We start from the raw sequence: 15,050 nt of genomic DNA on the forward strand, positions 1-15,050 counted from the left end.
AGAGATATAAATGTATATAAAGCCCTGAGTCCAATGCCTGACATACCAGAAGCTCAAGGAACAGTCACTATGATGATGAAAAAGAATGAAGAATAAAACAACTGCATATACCAGCTTAAAAAAAAAAGTAATTTTTAGGTCACTACAACAAAATTCTTTCTAGAAGTTTCAATCTTTTAATAAAACACAACCAATACTTGTGAATATATGTTTGGTTCTAACACTCATACTTTGGGTAAGCATGAAAAAGACACCTTGTCTTCTTTGGCTCAGATTTTGCAAAACACCAGGATAAAACCACTTACTTCTGACCTTTCCAGAAACAGTGAATATTTGCTTTTGAAAGATCAGACAGGGTTAGAAGTTTCCTCTACCAGAAGTCAGTCCAGCTCTTGTCTTCAGATAAACACATACACATTCATCATCACGAAACCATTTCAGACAGATAAGCCTTTTGGGTCTAGGTTTTCAGAAAGGAAACGTGGCTATTATTTCCTTTCTAGGGAACCCATTAAGATATTTATCAATTTACACTATTGGGAAAATTTTCCTTGGAAATGAACACAATGTCTATGTCTCAAATGTATTTCCTAAGGTTCAAGCCTTAGCAGACTTCGTGTACAATTGGTTGCTACCCTCTCAAGAATACCTCTTTAAATATTGGAGGATTTATAATAGCTTCCTCTCACTCTTCTCCAGGATGAGTCATCTGAGTGTCTTTAACCTCTGCAGTGCTTGCTGGAATGCCCTGATTCTATTCAAGTGCGTGGCACCCCATGAACCTTAATAAAATCACTCTGGACAAACTGGCTAACGGGTTGACTTTTGCCATAGATCTTATTTCCCAAACTTCTAAACATGCCTGTAGCTTTCCTGTCCAAGTTCAAATATAGTATAACACATCACAAGTGCTGAGAAGCAGGAAGCCCATCACTGGATCTGGCGCTGTAGTACTGAGTGGAAAATACCATTTGTTTCCTTGAAAATCTATCCTTGGTAACTGGCCAATTGGGGAGCAAAGGGTTAACACTGCCATTGGACGTCTTTCCAGCCTACTAGCTCTCAGATGACAGGGAAGGGTGGTAGGGACTGGAATTCCTGGGGCTATTGAACAGGAAGTTGGAGAAAAGGTCTAAGGGTCTAATGGCCTCCTAATTAAGGACTTCTAGTCCACAACAAGTTTATTATCAGGAATTGTCCCACAGGAAGAAAAGGAAAGGACAACAGCAGAGGGGAAAGTCACTTTTGCATTGAGAACTGGCCAGCCTGGAGGCTGGAAGGCAGAAGACCTTTCCAACATGTGAAGAGCCAAAGAGTACCTTTTAGTATTTGTTTTGATTATATTTGCCTGTAACCCGGCAACTGGACCCAGATGCCAGGAGCCCAAAGAGAACACTGCTGGTGACTGGTGTATGGAAAGAAAAAGAATTACTTTTGTTTCCTTACTTTTATGGTTCTTCTCAAGGTGAGTGAAAAGGGCTAGTCAGGACCTTTTGAAACTGTTTAGAACCCTTACTCATTTTTCTAACAACAGCCAGGATGATTTATAACACCACATGTTCTCATTGGTGGTTTCCTCTTTTTTATTTTTGAAGACAAGACACAAGTGGGAAATGTGAATCTTGAGCCAGGGTAAAGCTGATCTTTTAAAGCAACCGAATGAATTTTCCAGTTACTGTCTGCCCCACCCCCCAATCTGGAGGCTTTCTTCCCTGAATCAGAGTTCTCCCCCTTACAAGGGCGATCATGGCTCAGAATCACTTGAAACTTTTGGATTTCTTGAGCTCCATGTTGCTCAAGATTCTAAGTTGCTTCTGCTTAATACATTCCCTTTATTTTACTGGAAAAAAAGAAAGTAGTATAATCAGTGTAGAAAACTGATTAGAGCTTTTGTAAAATCACACTAAAATGATTTGAGAGACAAAAATAACATTATTTCAATAGATATATAGAAAAAGAGAATACAAAACTAGGTCATTCTTGATAATCTTTGTAACTAGGTAAGTCTTCTTTCCTCAAGCTAAATCCTTCTTCTTTTAGAATTTAAATTCTCTTGTTCTTAACTCTGTGGAAATAGGGAAGAGAGAGAGAGAAAGGACATGTGTGCACATGTGCAGAGGTGTGTGTGCGTGTGGCAGTTTTATTTTAACCATCATCACTCAGGCATTTGAAGACAACTATTCATACAATCCTTAACCTCTTCTTTTCTGCAGAGGTGTGTGTGTGTGTGTGTGTGTGGCGGTTTTATTTTAGCCATCATCATTCAGGCATATGAAGACAACTATTCATACAATCCTTAACTTCTTCTTTTCTAGATGAATTACTCCAAATTCTGATAATTTCACCCTCCCCCCTATCTTGCTTGATATGTTAGAAAATAACTTTAAACTAAAATATTTTATTATTTCTTAGTTAATTCAAAGACTCCTAGAATTTCCCATGATATGTTGGTTTAAATGGAGAAATGACAAGTAAATTTAATTTGGTGGATTAATTTTGTGAATGGGTTTTTTTGATTAATCAAATATTCTCCATATATCAATATTCAAAAATGTTGAAATATACCTAATACTAAAATTATGTATAACAGAATTTAACCACTCTGATGATTCAGATGGCATTTACAAATCCTAACTTACTTCAAAAACAGTTTTTGAGAGTCCATTATGCAACTTTATGTTGGTAACCTAAAGTCAGTCTTGATGGGAGTATTTATATCACTGCTGCTGCTGCTGCTAAGTCGCTTCAGTCGTGTCCGACTCTGTGCAACCCTGTAGATGGCAGCCCACCAGGCTCCCCCGTCCCTGGGATTCTCCAGGCAAGAATACTGGAGTGGGTTGCCATTTCCTTCTCCAGTGCATGAAAGTGAAAAGTCAAAGTGAAGTCCCTCAGTTGTCTTCAACTCTTCGTGGCCCCATGGACTGCAGCCTACCAGGCTCCTCCATCCGTGGGATTTTCCAGGCAAGAGTACTGGAGTGGGGTGCCATTGCCTTCTCCAATTTATATCACAGTAAGCAGTAAGTTCTTCTATAGAAAGACCCAGTTGTTAAATATTTAGTAGTGTACCATTGGGCTTCTTGGTCACTGTAACAAATATAATGACCAAATACCTATAAAATTCTAATTCAAAAAAATCTATACCCTCAACTGTGCTGCAAAAAAAAAGTAGAATAAATAGAGACTAAATAAATAACCAAAGTCTGAAAGTTTCCCTCATGCTGAAAGTTGCAAAAATGTAGCTTGATTTTAATTATCATTGCATGCTCATTCAGTCTTGTCTGACTCTGCAACCCCCTGGACTGCAATCCACCAAGCTCCCCTGTCCGTGAAATTTTCCAGGCAACAATACTGGAGAAGGTTGCCATTTCCTTCTCCAGGGGATCTTCCTGACCTAGGGATTGAACCTGAGTCTCCTGTGTCTCCTGCATTGGCAGGCGGGTTCTTTACCACTGAGCCGCCTGGGAAGCCCCATTAATTATCATTAATAACCATTTTCTAAAGCAAAAAAGTTGCCTCACTAAATGTGAGCAAACCAATTCTACATGCTGAAAGGACAATGTTTTAAATGCTATTGAAAAGATTAAAGGTGGTACTTAGCTGGTGGTCCAATGGCTAAAACTCCACACTCCCAGTGCAGGGGCCTGGGTTCGACCTCTTGTCAGGAAACTAGATCTCGCATGACTCAGCTGTAAGAGTGCCCATGCTGCAGCTACAGATCCCACACGCAGCAACAGAGACCTCTCATGCTGCAAACTAAGACCAGGTGCAGCCAAACAAATAAATTGTTTTTAAATTCTAACTTGGAAAAAAAGTTTAAAGGAGATTTACGATGTAAAGAATCCTTGAAAATCAGTAAGAAACCTTCACAAAGTTACAGATACTAATTTTGAAAAAAAATTTACATATCATGATAGGCAAATATTTTAAAAACTAAGATTTCTTTTATCTATAAGATGGGCAAAGCTTAATTTCTTAATAAAAACATCCAAAGTTGGTACAAGTACAGAGAAACAAACATTCCTACACTGCTAGTGAGAACTTAAAATTTTCTGGAGAAATTAGCAGTGTTTCAAAACCCTCAGAAATCCTCTCTCCAGTACTTTATCCTAAGAGAATAACCAGAGTTTTGAAAAAACTAATTATTCAACAGTATTAGATTGCTAAAGTAAATTAGATTATTAATTTTCTGTTAAAGCAGCTACGTAGCATTGGGCGTTTCATACAGCGTTTCACATTTAAGCAAACAAGGTAAAGGTCTAGTAATAAGTCTGATGGCAAGACTTTTGGGGAACAAAGTTAGGGGCACAACTGAAATCCTCATACAGCTAAAAATTAAGATTACGCATCTTAACTATCATTGGGTTGCACCCTGAAAACCTACAAGGCCTGTTCTTGCCCAGTTTTAAGACCAAAGAAAGAGCTCAGAGTCAGCAAAAGAGACATCAGGGGTTTGGGGGTGCTTACAGGTCTGAAGCATTGTCCTAGAGCGACACTCGAGGGTCAGCGGCGGGCAGGGCAGAATATGGCGCCGGCTATTCTTCCCTGGGGGGTGTGGGGGGAGGCGTCGCCAGTTGTAGGGGAATTAATATTAGGTGGACTCAGTTACCAGGGAAACCAGCTGAGGGGCATGCCCCTCACAGCCCCTCTTGAAAAGGACAATCAGTAGCAGGTCTGTGAAGTGAGTAGGGTGTAGGTAAAGCAGACACTGGTCTGGCAGGGGATGCACAAAGAGCAAGAGAGCAGTCATCCTTTTTTTGTTATTGCTGGTTTAAAATATTTATTTATTTTGCTGCGTTGGATCTTAATTGCCGTTGGAGAGATCTTTCCTTGCAGCGCAGGGACTCTGGGGCTCCAGAGCAATCACTGGCGTTCAGTTGTAGCGGTGCTCTGGCTTAGTTGCTCTGTGGCAGGTGGGATCTTGGTTCCCCACTGAAGGATCAAACTTGCATCCCCTGCATTGCAAGGCAGATTCTTAACCACTGGACCACCAGGGAAGTCCCTAAGAACAATCGTCTTGAGTGGCATGACCGTAGAACTAACAGCCTTCATTATCAAAAACAAAGCAAATTATAATAGTGTTGTTCTGTTTACTAAGGCCCCAAATCATGCTCTTTGGTTCTGAATTCCATTTCTTCACACCATATACAGTCTTCCCTTGTACATTTCCAATAAAAAGTAAGCTCGTCACTCTTTTAATGTGTTTTTGTTCAAAGCTTCTATAGATATTGCCATGACCCCATATTGTGCTATTTTATCTCTTGTCCATCACTTCAGTAGCCTTCTAATTGTTCTGTTTCCCTTGCCCCTCCATGGTGCAGCACCAGACACTCAGCACTCTTAAATACTCAGCCCTTAATACAGCCTCCATGTTCAACTGTCAAGGTTGGTCGCTCAACACCTCTATGAGCTTCCCCATCTCTAGCTCGAGTCTGGCGCCCTTCCTTCAGCCTCTCCAGCTCACGAGGCACACGTTCTTTCCAGAAGCTGCTCCCAGCGCAGTGAATGGACTTCTCCCTGTCCTCCCCACCCACCATCATCTCCCTCCTCCTTACATTTTTTTAAATCTTTCATTTCAAATCTCACTTTGCTGTTGTTTTCTCCTCAAAGAAACCTTCCATGACCTCTCCAAATATTCCAGGCTCTCCTAACTTTTCTGTCAGGGCCCCTGCTGTCCCACCTTTGTGGGAATTCAGAAATTTGTCCCTCTCCAGATGATAGCTGGAAATAGCAGACAGAGCTCTGGCTGATGTTCGGGCCTCACTCACCCATTGGTCTGCAGCTTCCAGGTGAGGCCCAACCTGTCCTTATTTAACAAGTATCACAGTTTTCACTTTTACTGGCCCAGTAAAGGTCACTTTTCATTTTACTGGCCCAGCCTCTTCTAGTCTACTCACGAGAATCTGTAAGTTTCAGAAGGTCAGTGATCTTGTCTGGATTTGCTTACCATCGTATCCCCATTGTCTCACACAGTGCCTAGCTCAGAACAACCACTTAATAAGTATTTACAAATCAATGAAGGGGTCTAATCTTCCTTTTTGTCGTTGTTATTATTCTCTCACCCTTTCCACTGCTGATAGTCCACACACAAAGACTACTTAAACCTACCAAGAAGACTCCAAAGTGACTTTTTACACCAAAATTACACTGGGAATAGGAGTCACTTAAGAGCCTCAAAGGGAGAAGGCAATGGCACCCCACTCCAGTACTCTTGCCTGGAGAATCCCATGACGGAGGAGCCTGGTAGGCTGCAGTCCATGGGGTCACGAAGAGTGGGACCACTGAGCGACTTCCCTTTCAACGAATTGGAGAAGGAAATAGCAACCCACTCCAGTATCCTTGCCTGGAGAATCCCAGGGACGGGGGAGCCGGGTGGGCTGCCGTCTATGGGGTCGCACAGAGTCAGACACGACTGAGGCGACTTAGCAGCAGCAGCAGCAGCAGCAAGAGCCTCAAAACAAACAAACAAACAAAGGAAACCACCATTTCCACAAGAGATCCAGCACATGCATTATCATTATTCAGTGTTTCATCATTTTTAACACGTATTTAATTTGCATTGTTGTTTTCGTTCAGTTGCTCAGTAGTTGCACTCCCATGGGCTGCAGCACGCCAGGCTTCCCTGTCCTTCATCTATCTGCATTGTAAATGGTCAACGAAGAGACAAATATTTAGAAAATGTAAGGATGAACTTGCCTGGTGGTCCAGTGGTTAGGATTTCAGGCTTCCACTACAGGGGCATGGTTTCAACCCCTGGTCGGGGAACTAAGATCTCTCATGCCCCGAGGCATGGCAAAAAAAAAAAAATTAAGGTTTCAGTCTAGTTTGGCAAATAATTTTAAAGCATTTCTGAACTAACAAAAAAGGGATGAGGAAGATGACAAGAGAAATGACTAGGTTAAAATCACACTGAGGAAGGGAAGAACCTAAAAAGTAAGATTTACCAATCACCAGTTGTACTTAAGATTGACTAGGGTTTGTAGAAGGCTCAAATCCAGTCCCCCTACACCCTTTTTTTTGGCCTCAAAACATGCAGGATCTTAGTTCCCTGACCAGGGATCAAACCCGTGTCCCCTGCACAAAATCCTAAAACTGAAACTTTGTAACTGCTAGGGAATTCCCTGAAATCCAGTCTTAATCTTGGCAGATTGCAAAGAAATATCAGATTTCACTGATTTGATAAGTATGAAAAAAACAACAACTGGATTTCAGCTTTAGACAAAGAATTAAAAGAAGACAACTACATGTCTATAATCTTTAGATTGATGTTTTATAATTTTCTAAAGAATTTCTCAGAAATGACACAGTTATTAGTTAAGATAGGTGGAGAAAATACAAGGCAATGAACACACATCAATTTAGATAGAAAAGAAGAAAGAATGAGATTCCATGTCTTGGACTAATTGGATAAATGCAAAATCGGTATTATTGTCCTTTCTTCTTTTTCTCTTGATTTTCTAAACATAGCATATAGGTGAGTGAAAGTGTTTAGGAAGAGGGCCAGTTCACGATTGGAAGGGGAATTCTTAGTCCTTTTTACTTTGAAATCCAAATCCTACTGGAAATACAATACACCTGGGGGAAAATGGGATGCTTATAGAAAATATAATCAAAGTGGGAAGGAAAAAACCCCACTGTGTTGGCCAAAAGTCCTTTTCAGTTCAGTTCAGTCGCTCAGTTGTGTCCGACTCTTTTGCGACCCCATGAATCGCAGCATGCCAGGCCTCCCTGTCCATCACCAACTCCCGGAGTTCACTCAAACTCACGTCCATCAAGTCGGTGATGCCATCCAGCCATCTCATCCTCTGTCGTCCCCTTCTCCTCCTGCCCCCAATCCCTCCCAGCATCAGAGTCTTTTCCAATAAGTCAACTCTTTGCATGAGGCGGCCAAAGTACTGGAGTTTCAGCTTCAGCATCATTCCTTCCAAAGAACACCCAGGACTGATCTCCTTTAGAATGGACTGGTTGGATCTCCTTGCAGTCCAAGGGACTCTCAAGAGTCTCCTCCAACACCACAGCTCAAAAGCATCAATTCTTCGGCGTTCAGCTTTCTTCACAGTCCAACTCTCACATCCATACATTACCATTGGAAAAACCATAGCCTTGACTAGACGGACCTTTGTTGGCAAAGTAATGTCTCTGCTTTTGAATATGCTGTCTAGGTTGGTCATAACTTTCCTTCCAAGGAGTAAGCGTCTTTTAATTTCATGGCTGCAGTCACCCTCTGCAGTGATTTTGGAGCCTTTTAGATAGGTATATATTGGGACTTCCCTGGTGGTCCAGTGGCTAAGAACCCAAGTCCCCAACGCACGGGGCCCAGGTTTAATCCCTGGTCAGTGAACTAGATCCCACATGCCACAACTAAGACTGAGAAGAGCCAAATAAATAAATATTTTTTAAAAAGATAGGTATATAAACTTATAAAATCAATTTCATTTAAATATTCTACATTCCCCAGTGAATGGAAAAATGTAACAGGAAACTTTTAGAGATTAATAATGAGAATGAAAATCAAGTCTTTTGACTGATTAAATAAGTTACAGTCCATATTCTTTTTTTTTTTTTCACATATTCTATACTTTCATCATCAACTAAGATCTTGTAGTATTTGATTGAGAGGGAGACAAGAGATCTTGTAGACGAACCTTCCCTGATCTCTAGCTGGCCTGTTAAATCATTCACAGTACATGGTTTGGGTGCCTGGTTTGTGCCCCCAAAACTGTGGTGGGCGCTGGGGATTCAGCAGGGAACAAATCAGAATCCCTGATCTCAAAGAACTCATGTTCTAGTTGGGAGAGGAGGGTAACGTACAAATGAAGCAATGTGGAATAGGCCAGATGGACAGTGTTTGTATGTGTGTGCTCGCAAGCACAGGTGTGTATTTGTGTGTGAAGTAGATGTGATAGTGAGGTGAGGGAAAGCATCTCAATAAGGGGACATTTGAATAGAGACTGTGGTGAAGAGAGTGTCCCTGAGGATACATGATTGCAGAAAATTCCAGGGAGAGGGAATAGCAAACACCAAGAATCAAGTAAGAGAAAGTAGGCCAGTGTGGTTGAAGCAGCCTGAGCAAGAAAGAGGGTAGTAAAAATACAGCTGAAAGGGTAGTGGAGACAAGGTCGGGTCAGACCCTAGAGTCTGAGATAATCCAATGCACTTCGGATTTTATTTTGTATGAGCTAGGATGCCTTAGCTCATACATTGTCACTAGATCTGACAATGTTTTAAAAGAGCCACTCAAGGGAATTCCCTGGTCATCCCGTCCAGTGCTTTCACTGCAGGGGGCAGAGATTCCATCCCTTGTCACTGAACTAAGATCCCACAAATATACACTGAGTGCAAGATTATTCTTCAACAATATGTAATACATCTTTTGAGTAATAAAATATGGCTTGATTAATATAAGAAGGTATAACACTCTGCTCACATGTTTGTATCTAGAAATATCTGGAAAATCTTCAAGTTTCTGCTGTGTAGAAAATGACAGAAAATTACTGAAATACAAATACTATAAATAGCATTCTTTTCTTCTTTTCATTTTAAAATTTATTATTTCATTCCACCTAGTACCAAAAAAGATTTCATCCAGCTAAAATAAATGTTGTTGTTCAGTCGCTCAATTGTATCCAACTCTTTGCAACCCCATGGACTGCAGTATGCCAGGCTTCCCTGTGCTTCACTATCTCCCTGAGTTTGCTCAAATTCATGTCCATCGAGTTGGTGATGCTATCTAACCATCTCATCCTCTGCTGTCCCCCTCTCCTTTTGCCTTCAGTCTTTACTAGCATCAGGGTCTTTTTCAGTGAATCAGCTCTTTGCATCAGGTGGCCAAAGCATTGGAGCTTCAGCTTCAGCATCAGTCCTTCCAATGAATATTCAGGGTTGATTTCCTTTATGGGTGACTGGTTTGATGTTCTTGCATTCCAAGGGACTCTCAAGAGCCTTCTCCAGCACCACAATTTGAAAGCATCAGTTCTTCGGTGTTCAGCCTTCTTTATGGTCCAACTAAAAAAATATTAATACTTTTTAATGTTTTTATGGTGCAGATGTCTATGTGAGTATCACTAAAGTGAAATTATTCATATATTTGTCCAGTGAACTACCATTATCTCAAGGAGCTATATTTTCCCCCTGACAACCAATATGTCTTTATTAAATAGATGCTAGATACAAGTCTTAGTAATGTTTCTTTACTTTCTACAGGGAGCTTATCCCCACAGATATTCCTGTAATTGGCAACACAGACCATCTAAAGTTCCGGTTCTTATTCAAGAGCTCAGCTATACCAAACAAACAAAACACTCGGTGGCAGAATTCCCTTCCAGTCCAGTGATTAGGCCTTGGTAGCCTCAGTGCTGTGGCCCCGGGTTCAATCCCACATACCGCAAGGCACAGCCAAAAAAGAAAAAAAAATCCCATAGTGGCAAGCAATGATATTAATAGGGGATTGACTGAAGCACAAGCAGTATATCCTGTTCTCTGGGTTGTCCTGGAGGAGGTCAGACCGTGAGAAACATGTCCATGTAGGGACATTACTTTTGCTTTTCTAGAACTACTGTCAACTAATCTAGATTTGGCGTTGTCCCACCAGCCTATTCAGAGGCTGCAGATGAACCCACAGATGCAATGGTTCTCTTAAGTGTTTTGAAAATAAAAACAAACAAAAGCTTGTTTTGCCTTTATCTGTTCAACGTCATGTCACTATGTCTTACCTGTATGGACCTTTCCTAGACACAGGAGCCTATACCGGGCATGTCTGTATGCTATCTGAACATATATAACCATCTGTTTCTCATACTAAGTAGGTCAGATACTAACTTAGCTACGTGACTGCATCTCTGATTGAACAATAATAATAAAGGAGGATTGATTAATGAATCTATTCCAATGTGGAAGAGGTCATTAATAGCACAGTTCAAAACTCCTCCTTTGCCTTGGTCTTTTGAAGAGCCACAAAAACATTGGGCTTTGTGGATTGAGGATTCTGTAAAGCTGGGAGAGATACTTAATAAAATGGGAAACAATATCAAGACTAAAAAAACGTTAGGCAGTCTGAAATGCTAAGCCAATTTAAAAGATTGTATTTAATAAAAATAATAATATAGTCTCAATTTAAGAATTAAGAACTTGGTCTCCCAAGTAAAATGGAAGAGAAAATCAAGATATATGAAACAGACTAATATTTGTTTAAAAAAAAAAAAAGTGAGGTAGGACTCCCCGGTGGTCCAGTGGTTAGGACACTGGGCTTCAAATGCAGGGGATATGGGATCGATCCCTGGTGGGAGAACTGAAAAAAAAAAAAGAGGGGGCTCTGAGTGGTATTATGTTGACTTAATATAAGTAAATAACATGACTGTAATCAAAAGCTAGAGCCACTCGTGCAAATATTAATGGAAGTTGACATTTAAATGAAAGTCAGTCAAACCTCCCCTGTACTACTATAGCATTAACTTCTTGTTTTAGTTCAAAACCCTGTCTCTTAAGGACAGCATCAGGTACACATCTGGAAAAAGAAAACTGAGACTGTGGAGCTCTGGAAATATAGCACCAGATGAAAGAACTGAGGCTAGCCAATGCGAAACAACAAAAATTTCAGCCAGAGGTAGAGGGTTTTTTGAAAGGGGCGGAGGATGGATTTTTTTTTTTTCCAGACTATTGAGAACTCTCTGGTAGAAAAGCAGGTGACATTCTGCACACCTCCAAGGAGAAAAAGCAAGAGTATAAACTATTTGAGGGTGGAAACCATGTCCTCAATATTGTTGTATTCGTGGTAAGTCCAGTTACATTGGAGGTGTTTTCTGATGCTCACTGAGGTATGGAACTGACGCTCCAAAAAGGCAGATGCCTGCGCTGTATAGGAAACACCTGTGCAAGACATGAAGCAACAGTCTTTCAATATATTGAGTTTCATATCATCAGAAAGGTGAGTTCAGATTAAGAACACAGGCTCTGGGATGAGGCTGACGTGAGTTTGAATTTTAGCCCTGTGAATTAGCTGTGTGACCTCAGAAAATTACTTAACCTCTCAGAGTCTTGGTTTCTACCCATAAATCATGAATAGTGGTAACTAGTTTTCGGTTTTGTTGTGATGCTTAAGTTGAGAAAATCTATGTGAAAAGTCAGGCAGTGTCAGCAACAGTAGTAAACATTTAATAAATCATAATTATTATGTTGGCAGAAACTATTTTACAGTCTTCCAAGAATGTCGTGGAAGGGATTCTTGCATTGGATGGAAAGTTGAATAAATAATGTCTTGGTCTTGCTCAATTCAGAGATTCTCTAGTTCTGTGATTTCTCAGCACGATTCTTCTTCTTTTAATATTTATTTTTTTAGCTTTGCCAGGTCTTAGTTACAGCACTCAGGATGTGGGACTTTGAGTTGCAGCATGTGAACTCTCAGCTGTGGCATATGGGATCTAGTTCTCTGACCAAGGATCGATCCTGGGCCCCCTGCATTGGGAGCGCAGAGTCTTAGCAACTGAACTGCCAGGGAAATCCTACTATTCTTTATTATATCCTTAGCATTTTACAAATGTCTCTAGAATTGCACTCATCTCACTAAACTTAAAGCACTAAATTAAAGCTAACCTCAAGCTCCTCAATAGAAAAAGCTATCTCTTGTTCATCTTCATCCAACCATCTCATCCTCTGTCATTCCCTTCTCCTCCTGCCTTCAATCTTTCTCAGCATCAGGGTCTTTTCCAATGACTTAACTCTAACCTCCAGAGAAGGCAATGGCACCCCACTCCAGTACACTTGCCTGGAAAATCCCATGGATGGAGGAGCCTGGTGGGATGCAGTCCATGGGGTCGCTAGGAGTTGGACACGACTGAGCGACTTCACTTTCTCTTTTCACTTTCATGCTTTGGAGAAGGAAATGGCAACCCACTCCAGTGTTCTTGCCTGGAGAATCCCAGGGACGGGGGAGCCTGGTGTGCTGCCGTCTCTGGGGTCGCACAGAGTCGGACATGACTGAAGTGACTTAGCATAGCATAGCATGCTGCTGCTGCTGCTGCTAAGTCGCTTCAGTCGTGTCCGACTCTGTGCGACCCCATAGACAGAAGCCCATAACTCTAACCTCAGCCATTTAAGAAACCAAACACGTACTTGTTGAGCACCCACCATGAACCAGTTGTTTTTCATATGTAGTCTCATTTAATCTGTTCATGCAGTTATGACAGAAATATTATTTTACCTACTTTGTAGATAAAGAAGGTGAGTCTCCGAGAACTTAAAAATATTCAAGTCACACGACTATGAGGTGATAAATATGGGATTTGAACCGCTGTCTGTTTAATCCAAATAATTAGCTGTCCCTTTTTAAATATTTTTAATTGCAAAGGCAACATGATACATGCTTATTTTGAAAAATTGGAGCAGTTAGAAATGCACAGACTACAATATTAAAGCCCCCTTATAGATAATTTTCCCCAACCCCATGCATTATATTAATATTAATATCCTCCAATCTTAAGAAATCATTTGTGAAGGCATCCTATTAGATACTATTGAATGCATTTGAATACTTACATGATATAATATATAAACATAAAATTTGTAAGAAATATAATATTAAATTTATAATAAATACAGTATATTATATATAATTATTATATTGATAATTATATATAATAATAAATATATTATAATATAATATTAAAATGTAGTTTAAAAAATATATATGGTAATTTTTTTCATTTCATGGTATATCTTGAAGATCTTGCCATGTCAATACAAATAGATCCATCTAAATTGTAATGGAAACATAAAAATTTGTTAATAGCATAAATTTACATGCTATAATTTATTAAATAGTTCTACTATTGTTGGATATTTAAGTAGCTTCAGATTTTCTTCTATTAGAAATAATACTACAATAAATAATTTTGTGCACAAATGTAAATATTTCTATAAGTTGGATCCTTAGAAGTATAGTTTTGGGCTCAGAAAGCAATGAATATTTTAAATTTTTAAAAGTATTTTTTAACTTGTTTTTTAGCCATGGAACAAGCGTGATTCTAGTTCCCTAACCAAAGATCATACCCCCGTGGAGTCCCGACTACCAGACCATCAGGGAAGTCCTGAATATTTTTGATTTTGACAAACCTAAACCTTGTATTTCCACATCAACACTAAATAGTATCAATTTTCAAAAAATATTGATGATCTGATGAATGATTTCATTCACTTTATATTATTTCATATTTTATTACATTATTTTATTTATATTATTTTATCATCATATTTTACCATTATTATAACTTTCACTTCCACAATTATTAGAGACAAGATTTCTTCCTAATACATATTTTGCCCTTTTTGAAGGCCTCCTGGGCTTGATGATCCCCTATATTCAATTAGAAATTGTAGACTGTCTTTTTCTTATTGAATAAGAATAATAATATTTACCCTCTGTTATATATGTGGTAAATGTCTTCTCCAGGTCTATCATCTGGCTTTTAACTTTCTTCACCTATAAAATTTATTATGTAGATTAACTGGTCAATCTAGGTCATTTTAGAACATCTTTTCACACCCAACATTATAAACATATTTCTCAATGACTTCAGTATGCTACAGTTTTGTTTTTCTGTCCTTATAATTTTAATCCATCTGGAATTTATTTTTGTACATGGTGTGAGAAAGGAATATAATTATTTCTTCCCAAGTGGAGACATTTTTCCAAAATTAAATCTAAAATAATCAGTTATTTCCAACTGACTTGAAATAGTAAATTCATTATCCACTAATCTTCGTGTGTACATAGGTGGTTTTGAGTTTGTATTCTTCGCTGTGCTCCATTCTTACTTTGCCACTTATATTCTATTCTTGTGCCAGTACCACACTGTATTCGTCACTGTATCTGTGTAATTGTTTTGATATATGATGAGGAGTTCGGCTTCATACCATCCTTATTTTTTTAAATTTTCCCCTTATAAATAAACTTTAGAATCAGTTATCCAATTAAAAAAGAAAAGGTCATTTTGATTTGGACCACTACTAATTTGTAGATTATTATATAGAGAATAAAATTTTACCATATTAAGGATTTT

The 15,050-nt window shown here is 39.3% G+C and overlaps 1 protein-coding gene across 1 annotated transcript in view; it reads left to right on the forward strand.

The window, feature by feature from the left end:
- Nucleotides 1–1,426: 1,426 nt before the first annotated feature.
- ZNF462 (zinc finger protein 462) overlaps nucleotides 1,427–15,050 on the forward strand; it is a 187,119-nt gene continuing 173,495 nt past the window's right edge. The window contains exon 1 of the mRNA XM_019966681.2: nucleotides 1,427–1,465. The gene's annotated coding sequence lies outside the window, so the exon portion shown is untranslated. The remainder of the gene's footprint in view (nucleotides 1,466–15,050) is intronic.

This window comes from Bos indicus, chromosome 8 (genome assembly GCF_029378745.1).
Source record: "Bos indicus isolate NIAB-ARS_2022 breed Sahiwal x Tharparkar chromosome 8, NIAB-ARS_B.indTharparkar_mat_pri_1.0, whole genome shotgun sequence".
NCBI lineage: Eukaryota > Metazoa > Chordata > Mammalia > Artiodactyla > Bovidae > Bos > Bos indicus.